At 42.4% G+C, this 23,195-nt stretch overlaps 1 protein-coding gene across 2 annotated transcripts in view; it reads right to left on the bottom strand.

The window, feature by feature from the left end:
- The window catches only part of LOC130368753 (mucosa-associated lymphoid tissue lymphoma translocation protein 1 homolog), a 109,520-nt gene that overhangs the window by 55,535 nt on the left and 30,790 nt on the right, over window positions 1–23,195 (bottom strand). Inside the window, exons 3-4 of one of the 2 annotated variants that reach the window (XM_056572923.1) lie at window positions 19,436–19,571; window positions 6,845–6,992 (exon numbers count right to left, since the gene is read on the bottom strand). The exons of the other annotated variant lie outside the window; for it this stretch is intronic. The gene's annotated coding sequence lies outside the window, so the exon portion shown is untranslated. The remainder of the gene's footprint in view (window positions 1–6,844; window positions 6,993–19,435; window positions 19,572–23,195) is intronic. 2 annotated transcript variants of the gene reach the window in all.

Raw genomic sequence — 23,195 nt, 5'->3', positions numbered from 1 at the left:
CAATAGAGGTAAGGGAGAGAAGTCAAAGGTCTCGTGAGGGTGAGAAAAACATTTTGTCTGCAAAGAGGCAAATTTTAAACTCTCTATCATGGAGAGCATTTCCAGAAATGTCCATATCCCCCCCAGATCATGGCAGCTAGAGGTTCAAAACATAAAGCAAAAATCAGGGGAGACAAAGGACACCCCTGTCTAGTTCCATTGAACAGAGGAAAAGTTGAGGAAGAGGCATGAGGAAACTTAAGAGAGGCCGTAGGGGAAGAGTAGAGACCCTGCAGTGCAGAAAGGAAATTACCCGTAATCCCAAATTTCTGAAGGGTGGCAAAAAGAAAAGGCCAACCCAGCCTATCAAAGGCCTTTCAGCATCCAGACTAAGGAAAAGCCTACTCAGACCGCTGGTTAACCAGATCAATCAGATCAATCACCCGCCTCCTGTTATCACCCCTCTGACGGAAGCCCACCTGATCTTTATGGAGGGGACAACCGAGATGGGATGCTAGAATCTTAGAGAACAGCTTCAGATCGGTATTGAGTAGGGCTATGGGCCTATAGCTGGAGCAATCATGCGGGTGCAAAAAGGACTGCGGGATCCCCTCATCCCCCAGGAAAGAGTTAAACAGAGGAACAAGGTGAGGGAGAAGAAGAGCAGAAAAGGTCTTGTAATATAAATAGGAGAAACCTTCTGGGCCAGGGGAGCGTCCTGACGGCAAAGACTTAAGAACTTCCGTTACTTTCTCAAGCGTGATCGGAGCTTTCAAGGTAGCACGATCAGGTGCCGAGAAAGATGGCAAGTGGCACTCCGAAAGAAAAGAGTCCAACAGAGCATAAAGTTCCCCAGGGACAGAAGGTAATTGGGAAGGAAGAGAGTAAAGCTTAGAGTAGTAGTTCCGAAAGAGACGAGAAATAGCGTCAGGGTGATAGTGAAGAGTGCCAGAGGGATCTTTCAGAGCCGTGGGCATCTGGGTGGCAGCACGGTCTTTCAAATGTCTAGCCAGCATCGAGTGGGCCTTGTTACCCTTCTCGTAAAACCGTTGTTTAGCATAGAGAAGCTGTCGCTCCACTTGACGGAGTGCAAGCTCACCCAGTTGAGCGGAGCGGAAAGCAAGGCAGCCTCAAGGTTACGAGTCTAGGCTTCACGTTTAAGACAGGAGCCCAAAGCAATACAATTCCCCCGAACTACCAATTTATGGGCCTCCCAAAGAACAGCTTGAAAAGAGACCGATCTCTGGTTAAGAGTAAAATATTCTGCAATAGAGGCCTGAATCGATTCCCGTGAGGGCAAGGATTTGAGTAAAGAGTTGTTAAGACGCCAGTGGCAGCGTCTGGGAAAGGAGGAGAAAGGAGAGAAAGAGAGGAAAACCGGGCGATGGTCTGACCAAAATATAGGGTCGAGGGAAGCAGAGGAGAGCATGCAAACCATAGGTAAATTGCCCAAAAAATTGTCTATACGGGTTTGTAGTTTGTGTGAGTGGGAGTAAAACGAGAACGATCTATCAGTAGGGTGATTAGTCCTCCATAAGTCATATAAGGAAGAGGAGCGTATCAGTTGACGAAACAAAGAAGCGAGAAGCAGTTGGGCAGGAGGGGTAGGACTACCAAGAGCTGAATGACGGTCCATAGAGGGGGAAAAAATAAGATTAAAATTGCCGCCAAAAACCCAAGCCGATGGGGAATATTTACGTAACCGAGCAAGGACCCAATGCAAAAAGGGGATCTGAGAGGTGTTAGGTGCATAGATGTTGCATAGAAGCAAAGGTTTACCTCCAAGGGAGCCCTCCACTATCACGCACCGTTCCTGGGGGTCAGTATAGGAGGAAGAAACCTGGATGGGGCAGGACCGGGAGATCAGGATTGCTACCCCAGCCTTCTTCCTACCTGAAGTGGCCCGAGAAAGCAAGCGGGTAAAGATGGTGTAGAAATTGGAAAGAACCAGAGCAGTCGAAGTGTGTTTCCTGAGGGAAAACTATATCAGCCCTCTGGGTAACCAACTCCCGTTGCCAGAGGTGCCGTTTGGGGGGGGGGGGGGGGAGTTGAGGCCTTAACATTCAAGGAAACACACTTAGCCATGGTCGAGGAAAAAGGGGGAGGAGGAAGCTGAATGAGAAAATTCACTCACCCATGTATGAGAAAAGGATTCCCACAGCCAAGAGCACCATCGAGAGATGTAAGAGTAAAAGGGGGATGCGTTTTTATAAACAGGAGTTCTACTTTAAAGCCATTTATCAATAACAATATATGATATATGGCTAATTTAGCGATATGTATGACATCCCTAGGCTACCACCCAAATCTCCTGTACCCTTGCTCATAGTAAAAAAGAAAATGGAATACAGAATATTGAGTTACTACCATATAAAGTAAAATCATACACAATGTGATTGGTTCATATAAGTGTATATACACTTACTGGCCACTTTATTGGGTACACCTTGCTAATATTGGGTTGAAACCCATTTTGCCATCAGAGCTAACTTTATTCTTCATGGTATACTGTCTACAAAAGTGCTGGAAACATTTCTCAGAGATTTTGGTCCATATGGGCATGATGGCATCACGCAGTTGCTGCAGATTTGTCTGCTGCACATCCATGATGCAAATCTCCTATTCCACCACATCCTAAAGCTTCTCTATTGGATTGAGATCTGGTGTCTGTAGAGGCCAATGGAGTACAGTGAAATCATTGTCATGTTTAAAAAACCAGTTTGTAATGATGTGAATGTGGTGTCCCGGTGGTACATGGTCCTGTACCCTCCCTAGGTCCCCTCAGGAAGAGTCGCTGCAGTCCATAGGGCTCTCCTGCAGGGTTCACCCCTTTGCTCCCCTTCTATTGTTTCATATAAATGCATTGTATATCTTGTGTATGCATTGTCAATATGTATAAAGTTTGTACAAATGTGTACAGAAGTGTTAGCCATGTGAAACACTGTCATGTGACATACCCAGAGTTCCTTGGGTATGGGACCCACAGGCTTTGCAACCAATGGACTTTAGTCCAGTCTCCTTAGTATATAAGGGGCTGTAGTTTCTAAACTCGCTGTCTTATCTCCTGGATTTAAGCCAAGCAGAATACCTGTACTATCTAAATTCATCTCAGCTAGGCCAAAGCATAAAGAATCTGCAGCCACTTCAAAACGTGAGTTATCAAGCTCTATCTACAACTCTAGTGACTACTACTCAACTCAAGAATAATATTAGTAGCACAGTGGCCTGCATAGATATTCTCAATTCTCAAAAGTAAAGTGTTTTAATGAGATATATGTGTCTAGACAGCTTAAGACTAAATGTTATAATTATTGTATCTTTGAAACCCTACCTATTCCCATTTTGAAGGGTGCGTTGAAAAAAATTCAATCACACCTACTGAGATTTGTTTGGGGGGGAGGAGCCCATAGGTTATCGATCTCGGTCCTAACGTCCTTAAAGAAATATGGAGGCTTAGCATTCCCAGATCTATATAACTACTATTTAGCTTCTAACCTTCGCAGGATCCCCTCATGGACTTCTTTCCTGGCGTATAATAAATGGACCGTGATTGAGAAGATGTGGATATCACCTACCCACCCTTCTTCTCTCATATGGACTCATACCCCACTTTCAACTCCTAGAAATCTTCTTGGTCCAGTTAGACTAACAAAATCCATATGGGATAAATCTTTTACGTTATTTCCTTTAAAATCATCCCTCTCGTTGCTTACGTCTTTAATATTCAACCCTCTTATACCAAGTAGCTACGAGACGGAGATTATAACCCCTTGGATTACAGCGAAAATTTTTCACCTGGCCGACATAGTAGATCCAATCACACGAACTATACTACAATTTCCAATACTACAAAAGAAGTTTGATCTCCCCACATCAGCTTATACTTTTTATCAAGATGTAACACACATTCTGTTACACAACTCTGCGGACACAATATTCCCTCGACCGACTCCATTCGAATTATTATGCAGAAACAACACTACGACAAAAGGTCTGATTTCAAATATTTATAATATTTTATTATCACCACATGATGATAACCTTGTATACCATCCATACATGACTAAATGGGAAACATACCTAGGAAGAACACTTTCAAGACATCAATGGCGTTCCATATGGATGCATGCATCTAAATCCTCACTTTGTATAACGCATAGAGAAAGTCAGTATAAACTCCTAATGCATTGGTATCGCACCCCAGACAAGCTCCACCGCTTATTTCCTGAGTTATCTCCCATCTGTTGGAGATGTAATAAAGAGGTGGGTACTATTACCTATATATTTTGGGACTGTGCATCACTACGCCATTTTTGGTTGGAAATCCAGTCATTAATCAGAATGCTTATGGGAGGGGCAGTTCCTTTTCTCCCAGAAACTTATCTGTTAAATCTTCCCCCTGAAAACCTATCCAATAACAAAATCAAATTACTGATGTTAATATTAACGGCTTCCAAATGCTTGATAGCCAAATGGTGGAGAAGAACTGATACCCCTTCCATTCAAATACTGACGGACAGGATACGAGAGGTGAGAAGGATGGAATACCTTTCTGCACCTATAGCTAATAAACTACATGTGTTTAATGACATATGGTCACCTTGGGACTCTCTAGAAGCTATTTCACCACCTTAGCCGTTCTCTTCCTCAGGCAAAGTCAGACTGTGATCCTCATTCTGTATTTTCCTCTCTTCTTCCTTTCATATTTTCTTTCTTGACTTTCATGTCTTTCCTTCTTCTACTATCTATTTTTTATATTACTGTAGTTTATTTTTACGTCCCTAGTGTGAATTCTACGTGTTATACAATGTGATATTACTTCGGATCCAATAGACCATTGGTTCATCTCACAAACTTGGATTGTTATATTCTATACTGTTATGTCTCTACATATGACAATTCATGTTCTATACATTGTAATGATGATAAATGTTATACTTTGGTTACTTTGCTTACTTCTACACTGGGGATGACTTTATACTTTCTTGCTTTATCTTTTACATGATACTTGATATGTATAAAATGTCTTGGATAATATTTCTATATAAATAAACAGTTATTTAAAAAAAAAAAAAGACTAAATGTTATAGAGAGCTGTATAAAAATCCAGGAAGCTTGAGAATAAATGTTTAGAGAGCTTCTTAAATGTTTAGAGAGCTATGTATAAATGTCTAGAAAAGCTTGAGAAAGGTTTTAAAGAGATCTTTACACATGTCTAGTAAACTTAAATGTATAGAGAGTTCTAAAAGGTCTAGTGAAAATATTGCTAGCCCAAAAAATGTGTCAGGATGTATTTATGTATAATAATTTCATCCTTAGCCTTCGTCCTAGTTTCTCTGACTTAGGGGACAGGCGTCGGGGTCGACTTGTTTTAAGTAAGGGGATTTGTGGTCTCCTGGTACCGTATTAGATACAGTACCTTGGTATGGGTCCCCAAAGTCAGAGTTCCTAGGAACCGTGGGGTCCTCAGGTTCAGTCCTCCCCTAGTCACCCCTTAGATAACTAATATTTTCCGTAATTAAATGTATATAAATGTATATAGAAATGGTACTTACCTTGCCATAGCGTCGCAGGACTTGCGGGTCACGTGACGAGGATTAGTCTCTATGGTTAATGCAAAGGACCTTTGGTGGTTCACAGGCCATGTGATACCCACAATGCTCTGTGAGGCTGATTGACAGATGGCGTGGACCAATCCTAGAACGGCCAGCCCCTGCCCATATAAGGGAGCTGCGGCCATGATTCTCTCTCTTGGGTTGCTGTCACTGAATGAGGTAGGACCTCCGCAACTTTCAACGACAATTACTAGGCCAAAGCCTTGCGGCCTAGGCTGAATAGCACAGTGAATTATACTAAATTCTTTGCAATTACTTGCAAGGACCCTGGACCTAAATATACCCCTATATCCAGCGAATCTGCGCATACTAAATTACTACAGATTCAAGAACTTACTAAAAGTCCCAACCAACGGTCAATCTCAGCCAAGCTGTTAATAGACTCTGTTACAAAGACTGTTCATATGTTTGCATGCTACAGAAAATCTTCAGTAAAGTTTATGCAAGTTTTCAGCGAAACTCTGGTTGTGGACAATACTTTATTCTGCAAGCACCTATCGTCCTTGGGAAGGGTGGCGATAGGCCAAGACACACAGCATTTAACCCTCACCCTGGCGTCACGAGTGACAAGGGTTAATAGCACCCTTTATAACCTGCACAGCAACATTCCGCTCACCATACCCATCCTCAGGGTTACACCACATATATATAAAAATACTGCAGTGGCAGATTTCCAAAAAAACACCAGGAAAAAAACTGTGTGGAAACCCAGCCTTGTACTTTATTTGCTTCCTCATTTTAATTCTGTGAGGAATGAGCACCATTTAAAGGGGTACTCTGGTGAAAAACACATTTTTAAATTCAACTGGTGCCACAAAGTTAAATGGATTTGTAAATTACTTCTATTAAACAATCTTAGTTCTTCCAGTACTTATCAGCTGCTGTATGCTAAAAAGGAAGTTGTATTTCTTTCTGGAGTTCTTTCCAGTCTGACCACGATGCTCTCTGCTGACACCTCTGTCCGTGTCAGGAACTGTCCAGAGCAGGATAGGTTGACTATGAGGATTTCCTCCTGCTCTGGACAGTTCCTGACAGAGGTGTCAGCAGAGAGCACTGTGGTCAGACAGAAAATAATTCCAGAAAGAATTAAAACTTCCAATGAGCACAGAGCAGCTGATAAATACTGGAAGGATTAAGATTTTTTTAATAGAAGTAATTTACAAATCTGTTTAACTTTCTGACACTAGCTGATTTTAAAAAAATTATTTCCCACCGGAGTACCCCTTTAAGTTATAAGCTCATGCAAGTACCTCATCAACAGAGCCCCTCATAGGTTATGTGACCAGTCCCAGCAACAGCCTGGAGCTTCTAGGTATAGTAGGTGTCAATAATAAGCTTCCAATTCTTCCCACAGGAGGTCACTGTAGTTTTCTGATTATGGCAATGCAGTCTTGGAACCTAAGACAAACAAACCCAGCAACACTTTATCCTACCAAATAGCAGGGACCGAATTCAAAATAAATGTGCATTTTGATTTAGAGATCTTAGCTGGTGTTTTCATGTACATATGCAATGAGGATTACACGGTCACTAGGCACCGCACACATTTTATAATAACTTCTGGGGCAAACTATATATGAAAAAAAAGCCATCCTAAATTAAAGTAATTAAAATCTAAAACTTACTTTTATTGCATCCTGGTGCCCACAAATCCATGAGGAAGAAAAAAACATGTATTTTAGGGGCATAAAGACTGACATTGTGCAAATGGCTGTACATAAACTTCACTATTGCTGCAGTGGATTGGAATGGTTAGTCAGTGTAGCAAGTCAACAATTTTTCATAGAGCATTATAATTTTCATAATCCATTATATAAAAAAAGCATTACCCCTAAAACAAAATAATAGTAATATTACTAATGTGAGCTTAGGTCCAGGTTATACTGGTGCATATTTAAATGGACCATGCATCTTTATTTACCTCACCTTTTGTTTTTCTAGTTGACTTAAAGGGGTACTCCGGCCCTGAGACATCTTATCCCCTATCCAAAGCATAGGGGATAAGATGTCTCACCGCGGGGGTCCCGCCGCTGGGGACCTCCGCAATCTTGTATTCGCCGCCCACCTGTTTGAGCTGCATGCCGCGGTGCCAGCTCACAAACAGCCAGGTGGCAACCATGGGGCCAGAGTATCATGATGTAACGACTTCGCCCCCCGTGTAACGTCACCACCTGTCCCCGCTATGCAAGTCTATTGGAGGGGGCGTGACGGCTGTCACCCCCCCTCCCATAGACTTGCATAGCGGGGGGTGAAGTCACACGGGGGCGGAGTCGTTACATAACGATACTCTGGCCCCATGGTTGCCACCCGGCTGTTTGTGAGCTGGCACCGCATCGTGCAGCTCAAGCAGGTGGGCGGCGAATACATTGCAGGGGTACCCAGCGGCGGGACCCCCGCGGTGAGACATCTTATCCCCTATCCTTTGGATAGGGGATAGGATGTCTCAGGGCCGGAGTACCCCTTTAAGTCAAGTGCATTATTGTTTACCAGTTGAGAAGGGCATTATGGAGCACTGGATATGTGACCTGGTAGGTGCAACATTTTGTTCTCCTGGAATTGGCGTTTCTAATCTAGGAGTATTCTAGGGCATTAAATCCAGAGGAGCTGGTGCCTTGTGACATAGATAAAATGAAACCAACACCATTTGCATCAGTGTCTGCACAGAGAAGCTGTTAAGCTGATGCAAACAGGAAAGTTCAGGGATCAGTTCAAGCCAAGGTCAAAAAGTGATGTACGTCTAGGACACATCTAATCTCAAAGGCCAGTTTCCCACTAATGTGATACGGCACATTTCTAAGTATATATAATGCCATTAGACCAGGTCATTAGACAAAGAGTCAGGTCAGGAGCCTTAGAAATGCACCATTATTACGATTGTGTCTTCCTGGCCTTAAAACCAGTTTCTTATGGTTGGTTCCTAGAAGCCTATGAAGAAAAGGAAGCCAAGAAGTCTATCAGCATGTATTTGGAGTGTATGAAAAACCTCTGTGAGATCATGTATAGAAAATGGGTTATTTGGAGAAAAAAAGACATATTAAAAACACTTTTAATATACAAACAATTCATAAGAACTACTGTACATGGTGGTGTTAAAATGTATTTATTTGAACAGGTTTTTTATTTTTATTTTTTTACATAAGAATCTCTGAACAGTTGAAAACAAGTTGTCAACTCATCCAGTTGACTTCCACAAACTTGACTGTCAAAGCATGCTCCCAGCTGTTTCAATAGAGACCTCAGTAAAAGCATATCTGCTGTTCGTAGTGCTTGCTGATGCACTGGCTTTGCAAGAGCTATGTGAGCGATGCAGGGGACACACAATACTGAACTGCTGTGGAGATGAGATGGAATCCTTGATTTACCTTTGAGGGACAGTGTGGATCCTCTGAAGCAGGCAGACAGGCTCAGAGAATTCAGGTAAACAGCTCTGGCTTGCGCTTTCTTTCCTGTGTTGGTGTCTCTTTTACTAGAGACAAACTGAGACTATAAACAAGTAGTGAACAACAGATTGCAGAAGATACAAATTCCTAGTGGCCAAGATTTCATGTGGCAAAGGATTTACAAATATGTTACAAATCACATACTATATGCTACCACGTGAAAGGGAAGGTGTTTGAGAAGATAATGGTCCTCATTTACTTAGAAAATCGGGTTGTAAGTCTATCTTGCTTTCTTACCCGACTGCTTTTTTCCCCTGGTATTTATTATTATGTCGCATCCTGTTTGTCGCACGTGGGTTTTGTTGGTTTTGGTTTCCAACTCCTCTGAGCTGTCCGGAAAAAATCCACAACAATTCAACAAATTCGGGTTGGAAACCTTTATAAATACGTGGGAAAGCTCAGAAATGTCGGGTTACGCCCCTTTTTCGGGTTTGGGAGAATCCACATCGGGTCCGTCGGGAAAAAATGTCGCATCGTGTCGCAGACTGGCGCACCATGTCTGCGACATGGCACAGACAAAGATGCGGCAAAAAAACCCGACAAAAGAAGTCGGGTTTAGAATAGTAAATGAGGGCCAATGACATGCCCGTTGTAAACTGATGGTAAATTGATGGTGCAGCTGAAAAGCCCTAACTGCAGTCATCCAGCACATTCAATAAAATAAGTCTTTTATTTTCACTGCATTAAAAACATGTTTCCTTACTCATACCATGCATCATAATGAAATGAATGTGGGGGTAACACAGTCACAGACGGACCCTTAAAGGAACACCAGCATTAACCCCTTAAGGATGCAGGACGTAAATGTACGTCCTGGTGAGGTGGTACTTAACGCACCAGGACGTACATTTACGTCCTAAGCATAACCGCGGGCATCGGAGCGATGCCCGTGTCATGCGCGGCTGATCCCGGCTGCTGATCGCAGCCAGGGACCCGCCGGCAATGGCCGACGCCCGCGATATCGCGGGCGTCCGCCATTAACCCCTCAGGTGCCGGGATCAATACAGATCCCGGCATCTGCGGCAGTTCGCGATTTAAATGAACGATCGGATCGCCCGCAGCGCTGCTGCGGGGATCTGATCATTCAGAACGCCGGACGGAGGTCCCCTCTCCTTCCTCCGTCCGGCTCCCGGCGTCTCCTGCTCTGGTCTGTGATCGAGCAGACCAGAGCAGGAGATGACCGATAATACTGATCTGTTCTATGTCCTATACATAGAACAGATCAGTATTAGCAATCATGGTATTGCTATGAATAGTCCCCTATGGGGACTATTCATGTGTAAAAAAAATTTAAAAAAATTTAAAAGTAAAAAAAAAAAGTGAAAAATCCCATTCCCCAATAAAAAAGTAAAACGTCCGTTTTTTCCTATTTTACCCCCAAAAAGCGTAAAAAAACATTTTTATAGACATATTTGGTATCGCCGCGTGCGTAAATGTCCGAACTATTAAAATAAAATGTTAATGATCCCGTACGGTGAACGGCGTGAACGAAAAAAAAAGTCCAAAATTCCTACTTTTTAAATACATTTTATTAAAAAAAAAAAATTATAAAAAATGTATTAAAAGTTTTTTATATGCAAATGTGGTATAAAAAAAGTACAGATCATGGCGCAAAAAATGAGCCCCCATACCGCCACTTATACGGAAAAATAAAAAAGTTAGAGGTCATCAAAATAAAGGGATTATAAACGTACTAATTTGGTTAAAAAGTTTGTGATTTTTTTTAGGCGCAACAATAATATAAAAGTATATAATAATGGGTATCATTTTAATTGTATTGACCCTCAGAATAAAGAACACATGTCATTTTTACCATAAATTGTACGGCGTGAAAACAAAACCTTCCAAAATTAGCAAAATTGCGTTTTTTTGCGTTTTAATTTCCCCACAAAAATAGTGTTTTTTGGTTGCGCCATACATTTTATGATATAATGAGTGATGTCATTACAAAGGACAACTGGTCGCGCAAAAAACAAGCCCTCATACTAGTCTGTGGATGAAAATATAAAAGAGTTATGATTTTTAGAAGGCGAGGAGGAAAAAATGAAAACGTAAAAATTGAATTGTCTGAGTCCTTAAGGCCAAAATGGGCTGAGTCCTTGAGGGGTTAAAGGAGTACTCTGCCAAAAACATCTTATCCAGTAAGATGTCTGATCGCGCCTGGGAACCGTTATCCCACATTTTTCATCCTTGGTTGCTCCAATTGTGGCTCTCACTAAGAAGGCTTCTAATCCTAAATCTTGGCCTCAAGAGGCTGAAGAGGCCTTTTCCCATTTAATGTCTGCGTTTGCCTCTGCTCCTGTGCTTACGAGACCTGATCCGGAGAAACCCTTTGCTTTGGAGGTTGATGTTTCATCTATTGGAGCGGGTTCCGTTCTTACTCAGAAAAATGCCAAGGGCAAGACTGTAACTTGTGGGTTCTTCTCCAAGACCTTCTCTCCTGCTGAGAGGAATTACTCCATTGGAGATCATGAACTCCTCGCTATCAAGCTAGCTTTGGAGGAATGGCGACATTTATTGGAAGGTTCTTCTCATCCGGTCATCATCTACTCCGACCATAAGAATCTTCTATACCTTCAGTCTGCTCAGCGTTTGAACCCCCGCCAGGCAAGGTGGTCACTGTTCTTTTCTAGGTTCAACTTCTTCATTCACTTCCATCCAGCAGACAAGAACATCAGGGCTGATGCTCTCTCCAGGTCCTCTGACGTCATTGGTTTGGACTCCACGCCTAGGCTTATTATTCCTCCTGACCGTTTGATTCCTACCACTCCTGCCGAAATTCAGCATGTTCCTCCACGAAAATCCTTTTTGCCTGCCAGATTGAGACGCAAGGTACTGAAATGGGGTCATTCTTCCTTGACAGCAGGACATCCTGTAATACGCAAGACTCTACTTCTAATTTCCCGGCATTACTGGTGGTCCCATCTTGAACGTGATGTTTCTGATTTTGTTTGTTCCTGTGAAACTTGTGCCCATGACAAAACCCCTTGACAGAGACCTGCAGGACTCTTACAGCCTTTACCCATTCCGGAGACTCCATGGTCCCATATTGCCATGGAATTCATCACCGATTTGTCACCATCTCATAACACTGTCATTTGGGTCATTGTAAATCGGTTTTCCAAGATGGCTCATTTAATTCCTCTACCAGATCTTCCTTCTGCTCCACAGCTGACAAAGTACTTCTTGCTGCATGTCTTTTGTTTACATGGTCTTCCTCAGCATATCGTTTCGGATTCTCTAAGTTCTGAAGAGCCCTTTGTAACTGTCTGGACATCAAGCTGGACTTCTCCTCGGCCTACCACCCTCAGCCCAAAAAGGTGGAAAGGGTTAATGAAATCCTTGAGACTTATCTTAGGCATTTTGTTTCAGCTTGCCAAGACCATTGGGTCGACCTTCTCCTCTGGGCTGAATTCTCTTATAATCAGTCCACGAGGTCGTCTCCCTTTTTTGTTGACTACAGACTCCCTCTCCGTTCTCCTCTTCCTCTCCTAGTTTCCTCCGGAGTGCCCGCTGTTTATGTGCTGGTCCGTGACTCCTCCACCATCTGGCAACAGAACTGACAGGCTTTATCCCAGGCTTCTTCATGAAGGCGCAAGCTGATAAAGCAGAAGACCTCCTCCGTGCTTCTCTCCTGGTGACATGGTGTGGATTTTATCCAAATACATCTGCTTCAAGAGCCCCTGTTACAAGCTTGGTCCTCGCTACCTTGATCCCTTCCAGATTCTACAAAAAATCAACCCTGTCTCCTACAAACTCTGTCTACCTGCTACGTTACTTATTCCCAATTCCTTCCACGTCTCTCTCCTCAAGCCTCTTGTCATAAACCGGTTTTCTCAGAAGAATATTGTCCCGACACCTGTCTCCGGCTCTTCTGACATCTTCAAGGTTAAAGAGATTCTTGCTACAAAAACTGTGAGAGGTAAGCAATTTTTTTTGGTCGACTTGGAGGGTTACGGTCCTGAGAAGAGATCTTGGGAGCCTGAGGAGAATATCCTGGACCTTGAACTTCTCAGGAGTTTCGCTGGCCGTGAGCGCATGGTCCCGTTACCTGCTGCTGTCGGCGGGGCTGGGACTTGCATCGTGGGACGTGCCTGCATGCAAGCCCCAGTCCGTCACTCACCTGGTGCTTCTCCTCCCCCTGCCTCTGCCTCTCTGCTCCGACGTGTGTCCCCATTCCCTAGGGAACGCGCGTGCTGGAGCTTTAAGATTTAAAGGGCCAGTGCACTCATAAGTGTAATTCCCCTGTGGCTCATTGATACATTCCTCCCCCCATCTCAGTTTCCTGCTGGATCTTTGTTGCCTTGTGCCTGAGAGAAAGCATTCCTGAGTATTGTCTTGCCGTGTATCTGATCCTCTGCTCATGCTCTGTGACTTGACCTTGCTCCTCTGCCGCCTGCCTACTGACCTCCTGCTATGTCCTGACTACGCTACTCTGCCACCTGAATTGACCTTCTGCTATCTTGTCTACAAGCTGCCTTATCCCCCCTGTGCCTCGCATCTTCTCAACCGCCTGCGTGGTCGAGCCGTGACAGGGGTAGCAACCTGGGTGCTGCCTGCCGCAGCAAGTCCATCCCGCTTTGTGGCAGGCTCTGGTGAAAACCAGCTGCACCTTAGACTCCGCTCCCTGGTACGGACCGAGTCATCTGCCACACAGGTCCAGCAGATCCACATCCACCGGAGTTCCTGTCTTCTGAAACGTGAGTGTTACAGGAGCATGCCTTAGAGATCCTAACAGAGACTGAGTCAGGAGTCGGGATGTCTGCCTGAAATTTCTCTGGGTTGGATATTCTGTAATGTGAATGCACCATTACACTTTTAGTGTTGGGTAATATGTCCACATACTGTATTTGCTACCAATTGAAGTCAATGGGTAGAAAAATATGCAGCAGATGTTCCTATCCATTGACTTCAATGGGAAGAAAACTACACAGCAGCAAATAAGCTAAATGGAAACTGACAGCACCATAATTACCTGCTGCACATAGCAGCTACCTTAACGCTGAGGAAGTTTATGCATATTTTTAGGGGTTGTTCACACTGGACCTGCCAGGTGGGCATAGCGGTGCACTTGTGATGTTGGACGGAGTAATGTGTAATTAACCTTATCATGACGCCAGGGCATGTTTGACCTATACACCACCCGTGGTAGGCCAGCTTCACCTGTTCCAGGCACAGGCAAATAATCACACCGACGATATGGTTAACTGGCTTGCTTTACTGAGGTTGGAAAGATGGTACTATCCGTTACAGCTCAGATTAGCGTGAAGGAGTTGCAGGGTGAACTTAGGGAAGCCTATCGGCTTGCTGGGACTTATAATTGATTGTGCTCTGTATTACTGATTCAGCCCATGCTATACTTTAGAGACTTGGACTTTACTAACTTGCTGGACTTGACTTGTATAATATCCCCAAGACTGTACGCTTACTGCAAGGTTTTGACTTTCCCCTCAGTAGTGGGTTTAGCTTGTAGTAGATGCTTGGTTGCTGGACTAGGCCTCAGGCCTCCTTTCAGATCCATCTCGCAGACAAACTTCACTCCTCACCAAACTGTATCTCAGCAAAGACTCAAGAGCTCAAGAGAGAGAGAGAGCTGAACCCAGACCTCACTATATAAGGGAGGAATTTAGAGAGAATCTCACCTGTTCACCACTGCATACTCCCCTTAACAACAAGGTCCTTAGCAACAATAGATTTAAGGCAACAAGTACATAGATAATACAAATGCATTAACCCTTATATGACAGTATATTGTATAGTGCATTATAGAGCGTTCTAATGAGAGGGGACCCATGACGGACATTGAAGCAGCATCTGCCACACAGGATGGGCAGGAGTACAGAAGAACACATGATTCTGTACTGGGTCACCACACACTTAGTGGTTAGGGAACACTCCCAGAGCACCAAACATACTCATTTGCATAGTGTTATTTTTGTCCATATCTCCTAAACAGCGCAATATATGTAAAAAAAACAAAAAAAAAAAAAAAACACTGTTTTCAGCAAGTATCAACAAGTTATTATGGGTGGCTCTGCTCTCAGTTTTCCTTTGAAGATGCCTATGATAACCAAATTCTATTAGACCTTGGACTTTTAAAGAGAATAGGGGATAGTCTGGATTAAATAACGTCTGGTTTTTCTGGAGTGTACATGGACATATTCCAAAGCATGTTCAAAAAGTAGAGAAAACATTTTTCAGATTTTTGGAACTCCATGTACTTCTGGACTCCATCTATTTGAATTTTATATATAAGATATACCTTTTTAAAACAACTTTGGTATACTAAACATGTTACCATGTTACATAGTTACATAGTTACATAGTTAGTACGGTCGAAAAAAGACATATGTCCATCAAGTTCAACCAGGGAATTAAGGGGTAGGGGTGTGGCGCGATATTGGGGAAGGGATGGGATTTTATATTTCTTCATAAGCATTAATGTTATTTTGTTCCAGGAATGTATCTAATCCTGTTTTAAAGCTGTTAATTGTTCCTGCTGTGACCAGTTCCTGAGGTAGACCGTTCCATAAATTCACAGTCCTCACGGTAAAGAAGGCGTGTCGCCCCTTGAGACTAAACTTTTTCTTCTCCAGACGGAGGGAGTGCCCCCTCGTCCTTTGGGGGGGTTTAACCTGGAACAGTTTTTCTCCATATTTTTTGTATGGGCCATTAATATACTTATATACGTTTATCATATCCCCCCTCAAACGTCTCTTCTCAAGACTAAACAATTGTAACTCCTTTAATCGCTCCTCATAGCTAAGATGTTCCATGCCCCATATTAGTTTAGTTGCACGTCTCTGCACCCTTTCCAACTCCGCAGTGTCCCTTTTATGGACAGGTGCCCAAAACTGAACAGCATATTCCAGGTGAGGCCGTACCAATGCTTTATAAAGGGGGAGTATTATGTCCCTGTCCCTTGAGTCCATGCCTCTTTTGATACATGACAATATCCTGCCGGCTTTGGAAGCAGCAGCCTGACATTGCATGCTATTCTGTAGTCTGTGATCTACAAGTACACCCAGATCCTTCTCTACCAGTGACTCTGACAGTTTAATCCCCCCTAAGACATACGATGCATGCAGGTTATTAGTACCCAGATGCATAACTTTACATTTATCCACATGTTACCTAGGCATCTTTACATTAACATGTGGCAACCTTCCATGGGAGCATGATGAAGGCTTTACGACCTTTACTGTTTATGTGATACAATAGTGGTTTCATATTGCATGTCATAACTGGATAGGGTACACTGTAAAGACGTAGACAGATATGTGGAGGCACCAAACTGCTTCTCTCCAGGCAAGTAATAAGACATTCAGCTTCTATTGACAAATAAAGCTTCATGAAGACTAATTGACTGATATTGACTAATAAAGCTACAAGATCAACTGCTAAATAGATAAATAAACAAACAAATAACTATTCCATATAGTATCCTGACTGTTCAGTGCATTTAGGGCAGACTACTGTTCTCTACTACATAAAACTATAAAATCTATGAAATGTGTTTGGGCGATTTTTAAAGTAGTATAGAGACGTACGTGTTCACCGTTGTTTTTATCCTTTGCACTTCCTAAAGAAAAGTTACAAACAGCAGTATTGCAAAATGTATAACATTATACGTTCTGTCAAGTAAATCAAGGTTCCTATTACTCAAACCCAGTAAACAAAAGTCATCCACCAAAACATGTTACGTATGGCTGTGTCTTCTATGCATTTACCCTCCCCCCCCAGTAACATCTAGTCACTTCCCAAGCTACTGAGACCTCCTGGAAAATGTGACCGTGCCTATGCTTGGGTATCTATAAATAGAAGGTGGGCAGCACATGTCATGAGTGACAGCTGCTGCTGGGGATTTGGCCAGGGGTAGGAAAGAATCAGTTCAGGGCTGAGATTTAGCAAAGGCACAATATTTACCTGCTTCCTCTGGAATTCCTCCGCTCATCTTGTCTGAAGAGCTAATGCTCTAATCTCTGCACGGTAAGTTCTGGCTTGTCTTTCTGGACTACTATTAATGCCGATAAATTGCAGTTTTTTTTTATAGTCACCTTGTGCAAATGTTATTGGTCTTCTCTAATCTACGATTTTACTTATTCATTGAAAATCTACTTTAAATAACTTTATTGAGATGTATAGAGAAGAAAACTTTTTGGAGGCTTACAATATTATTGTACTACAATAGAGAACAGTCTGCAAGGTCCTCCTTCAATTTCCTTTACTATTATTATTATTATATACAGCTTTAATATCACCTGGCAGATTATATTCTTATATTAAAGTTTACTGTCATGTAGTAATTTAGTATTTAGTCATATTTTTGATCACACCGAGAGTACAATGAAAATAATGGGATTTACTTCTACAGCAAGTTGTCTGATCTATAGATCGATGGTATATCGGCTTGTTATTTAAATGTTATAGTAAAATGTTAATACCTATTTTTAGCATGTTAAATACAGTAGCTCGGTTACTTTTATCACTGTCCCTTTAAGGGCACCCTTCTGGTATCTTATTTGAAAGAGTTTGTGATGGCAAGAGGGGCTGAAGAAGGACAGGAACAAGAAATGCTAAGATAGGCGAGTCCCATTTAGTGGTTTCTGGCTGTAATAATATTATAAATCCAATGAACACTATGGTATTAATATATATCCAATGAACACTAGGATTTATATTCATATATATTTCTTACCTCTGGTATTGCTCCTTGTGAAATATAGAGGATCATGTATAAAAGTGTGCACAAACATGTCTTCTACTATATGAGGTATATGTCATGCACATGTCATAACAGTAGTTCCCTTACAGTATAAGCTGCGGTCAATATATTGCACCATTTTATTAGTAAGATGCATGTATATACACCATTTTAAACAGTCACTTATGACTGCATTTTAGACCCCAATATTACACAGAAAAACATTACATTTTAATGGGCCTGCTATTGTATTGTGTTCTGAATTGATCATAGACATTTACGTTGCAGGACTGTGACTATATCAACAATTCTTCTTCCAATGATATCTTAAGATGCTGCAGATCTTTCATGGTGTTATATTGATTATATTTTATATTTTAAATTAATGACATCTACTTTGTTTGAGAGACACAGACACTTTTACTGCCCAATATCTGGACTATTTACTGGGCATAAAGATGATCATTTATGAAATAAATGTATATAAATATTATAAAGTATTGTGACTGTGTCAGGATGACACCATTTAGAACAGAAATGTAATACCAGTTACATGTGATGCATTCTTGGTAGTCAGACATCAGCTGATATGTGCTTGTGTGTTCTTATCACTAAATGTTTTCTATACAGGTCACAATAGATTACTAAAGTGAGGGAACAAGCACTTGCCACGAAAGGAAAAATTCCAGCATTCATTCCCTATGAGAGGGTGTCTAGTCACTTGGAAGAGGGATTTCTAGTTCCCAGAATTGTGCAGAAGTAGCAGAAACATAACATTACTGTTTCTTCTCCAATGTTGTAATTTATTAATGTTATTGTTATTAATGTTATTAATGTTAGTATGAATCACCTACTGAACGGTCCTTTTAGCTGTTTATTCATTAGTGAAATATCATTATCACCATGGCAGTTGTATGGCTTAGTTATAAATTGCCTATTATGTCTTGGTGAGAAGCTGTTAAGATGACCAACTGGACATTTGTTGACATGATGTACGGCAGTATGTACCTCCAGAAAGAGGTGTTAACAGGAGGTGCAGATAAACATTCTTCTATTCTGTATGAAAAAAAGAAAATGTGTTGAGGCAAAAATGATGCAAAGACACCAAATGTGAACATAGCCTAAGAGTAAAAATTACAATTCTGTTTGGATCACTGCTAAGCAACAACACATATGGCCCAGGGGCGTAGCTAGAAACCACAGGGCCCCAATGCAAAAAATTGCCCTGGGCCCCTCTACCACCTGACGACCCACTTCCCCAATCCCAGACAACTCGTTACTCAGCCGCATAAAGATATAATTGACTACAGCACTGATGGGACACAGTCAGAAATACACAACAATATAAGTGACTAACAGGCGGGGCAAGACAGACAAAACATAGGCCTGGGTATTTAAAAATAGGCAGCCCATTTTTCTGGTGGGGTCCAACTGCTGGGACCCATTTACCTAGGTTCCAGTTGGTCTCCAGCTGTTGTAAAGATATAACTCCCATCATGTCTGGAGAGCCTCAGGCATTATAGGATTTATAATTTAGCAACAGATGGAGAGCCACAGATTAGGGTACATCGTTACCCATCATCACTGCGGAACTTACAAGTGACTCCAGCTGATAAGGCAGTCAGGAGAATACACAATTATATCAGTGACTACAGCTCTGATGGGACAGTCAGTAAATACACAATGATATCAGTGACCTGAGTGACGTCTTCTCTGTTGTCCTTTCTTTTCTTCATCTGGTCCAGACATCAGGACTTCTTCCAGCTCCATCTTCTCTGCAGAGTCTGATGCCTGGACATCATAGGTTCCTCACTTTGTCAGTAGATCCTCATCCTATGTATTAAGACAATAATCATTATTATTCTGCTAAATACTGTACCCCCTGAATATAATACTGCCACACACTGTACCCCCTAAATATAACCCTGTCACACACTACCTTCCAATTATAATAATCCCTTCATAATAATAATACTAATACCGTACTGTTACACACTGTCTCTTCTCAGTTTAGCTGAATCACACCTGTCCACCTCCAGACCCCTCAGTCCTCCTCCTGACTCCTCTACACTCATCATTCATACATCATAAATACATGACTCTATGACTAAGAGCATTATTGCGTGAAACGCTTGAGAGGTTTTATCGTGCTGTTTGTATTCTATTAATCCCAATAAAGAACCTAAGAATTTCTATCTGATCACCTAGTGCTGGACAGTCGTTTTGTACTTGGATTTTGCCTTAAAGCCGGGGCGGTGCCGGTGGGTCCGAGGCACAGGTGTACTCAGTGGGCTAGGAGTGGAGCTGTGCAACTTCCAGTATTGCTGTACATCATACTTACAATACATACACACACATCATTTATACAGTACATACACACACATCATTTATACAGCACACACACACACATCATCCACACATCATACATACAATACATACACACACATCATTTATACAGTACATACACACACATCATTCACACATCATACATACAGTACATACACACATCACACACACATCATTCATATATCATATATACAATACATACACACATCATTCATACACAAGCCCCCCCAAATCTCCAAATCTCATACCTGATATCTCCCTCTCACCTGTGGCCGCCATTAAGATGATCTGCACTGGGGCCTGCTGGTGTCTGGGTGCCGGCGTAGGCAGCGCTGCGCTCACAGGCTGTTGCTGCAGGCATTAGGAGCCTGCGTGTGGTGAGTGCAAGTGTGCGCGGGGGGGTCACGTTATGGGGCTTATGGGTTGTGGTTTCGGCTTGTGCTGGGGGGGGGGGGACATTGAGGCTAGCGCTTGGGGGTGTTGAGGCAAGCACCGGGCCTGGTGCAGTCGCAGTGACAAGCCTCCTCTTGAGGCGACCTTTGTGACCTCTATAGCTACGCCACTGATGCGGCCTTGGTTACAACATTGCATTTGTAAATTTTTGTGCAGATTTTGCACAACCATATCACACAGGAACACTGTACCATATGGTAAGGCCATATTACACAAGGCAGATATTGGTTGAACAGACCGACTTGGTGCTGTGTATTAGGGCCAGTGATCAGATGGTGAAGAGGAAAAATATCATTAACTGTCAGCCATATATCTCCCCGTGTAATAGGGAATGTGCGGCTGAATAGTGGGGGTAGTGCAGGGCCCCACAAACAATGCAATACAAATAGGCTCTGTAAATGAGCGCCGATCTACAAGATCTGTGCTCCTTTACAGCGAGCATCAGCAGAGAGCACTGTGCTCGTGATGTCAGCAGAGAGCTCTGTGTTCCAATAAGAAAATAATTTCCTCTGCAGTATTCAGCAGCTAATAAGTACTGGAAGGATTAAAAAAATTTAATAGAAGTAATTTACATATCTGTTTAACTTTCTGGCACCAGTTGACTTAAAAAAAAAAATTAAATAAGTTTTCCACCGGAGTACCCCTTTAACTGAAAAACTGTTTTCATATGACAGCAGTTACCTGGTGGAAACACAGCTGTGATGTCACAGTAGGCTACCTGCTTGAAACCTACTTGTGACATAACAGTAACTTATCTGACTAAAGGAGCTTGTGATGTCACAACAAGAGGTACCTGACAGAAACACAATTGTGATGTCATCATGGCTTCCCTGACTGAGACACACTTGTGATGGCACAGTTAATTTTTGTCTAATGATGTCACAGCAGCTTACCTCAGTGAAGTTGCTTTTTTTTATGTCTCAATAGCTTCATTTGTGATGCCACAGCAATAACCAGACCAAAACACAGTTTTGATGTCATTGTGATGTACCTGACTGAAACCCAATTGCCATGTCACAATAGCATCTCTGAATGAAACCCCTTATGATGTCATACACGCTTGTTTGATCAAACCACACTTGTGATGTCACAGCAGCTTACCTCACTGGGGCTGCTTGTAAGGCCATAGTAGCTTTTCAAACTGAAACTCCTTATCCTGTCACATCAGCTGTCATGGAGAGACCTCACTGATAATACTTGTTTTGTTACATTAGCTGTTCTGAAACACACTTGTGATGTCACAGCAATTACATGGCAATGAGATGCTTATTTGAATGATACACATTTGTTCAGTCATAGCCGTTGGTCTGACAGAAAGCCACTTGTGTTATCACAGCTACCTACCAAGCTGAAGCAATCCTGTTATATCCCAGTTGTCTATCAAGAGTTTAAAGGGGTTCTCCGGCGCTAAGACATCTTATCCCCTATCCAAAGGATAGCGGATAAGATGCCTGATCGCGGGGGTCCAGCCACTGGGGACCCCGGTGATCTTACACGCAGCACCCCGTTAGAATCAGTCCCCGGAGCACGTTCGCTCCGGGTCTGATTACTGGCGTTCACGGGGGCCAGAGCATTGTGATGTCACAGCCCCGCCCCCGTGTGATGTCATGCCCCGCCCCCTGAATACAAGCCTATGTGTGGGGGCGTGCATGACAATGGTGAGCTAGTTATGGTTTGCATTCACAAGAGCCATTATTGTCTATAAAGTATTCAGACCCAAGTTACAAGTATCCTAACAGGATCACTGATGATGAATTATTATATCATGCACCTGACATGGTAATTCTGGAAGATAAATGTTGACACTTTTAATATCTTTTTTTTTTTTTTATGTTGGACTACCACAAAATATGTTTCTGCAATGCAACGCAAATCACGGTTTAGCCTTATTTATTGGACCCAACCAGACTCTTAAAATATTAATAAGGGTCCTGCCTGGTATGAGCACTGGTCGATTTTGTACAACTTGATCAACATTTGTTAAAAGGACACCTACAATAGGTCAAGAATTGGGATGAAGAGCCTCCTGCCAGATTACTGGTTAATTCATGCAACTCTTCCCTTCCATCATTGTGGGCAGTACATCCCTGTGTACATGAACAGATGTGCTTGCCAACTAACAATTGGCAACTGATATGTTGGCATTAATAGCACATATGAAGGGCCCTTAAAGCAGCCCCCGATGAAAGCTATAAGGATATGCTAAACAACCATGCTGGTAATTTACCGGCAGCTAGGAGCCCGTCAGTCTGCTAAATCATGTGACCTAACATTGGATTTGCCGAATCCCAAAGCATCTGCTGTGTGGACCAGAAGTCACTTCATTTCTCACTTCTATGGGATGTCCAGTGTTAGTACCATAGTATAGTATAGTGAAAGTGACTTCCGATTCACAAGTAGATGCTGTGGAATGTAGCAAGTCCAATGTGTGGTTACATGATGGGGAAGCAAGACCAATGGGGCTCCTAGATTGAAAAGAAAGGTGCCAGTAAAGAAATGTCCTGTGCAGTTAAGTATATGACAATAACTGCTGGGGGTGGGGGGTGGGGACACATTGGTAAAAAAAAATCCCTGGAGTGCAGCTTTAACTTTTGGAATGTCCCACCCCGAAGACCATGAAATGACAAGTCATAGTTTTAAGTCAGAGGTCCTCAAAAC

The sequence above is a fragment of the Hyla sarda genome, chromosome 4 (assembly GCF_029499605.1).
Source record: "Hyla sarda isolate aHylSar1 chromosome 4, aHylSar1.hap1, whole genome shotgun sequence".
Classification (NCBI taxonomy): Eukaryota; Metazoa; Chordata; class Amphibia; order Anura; family Hylidae; genus Hyla; species Hyla sarda.
The sequence above is the reverse complement of the archived record's forward strand: the minus strand, read 5'-3'. Positions and strand labels throughout refer to the sequence as shown.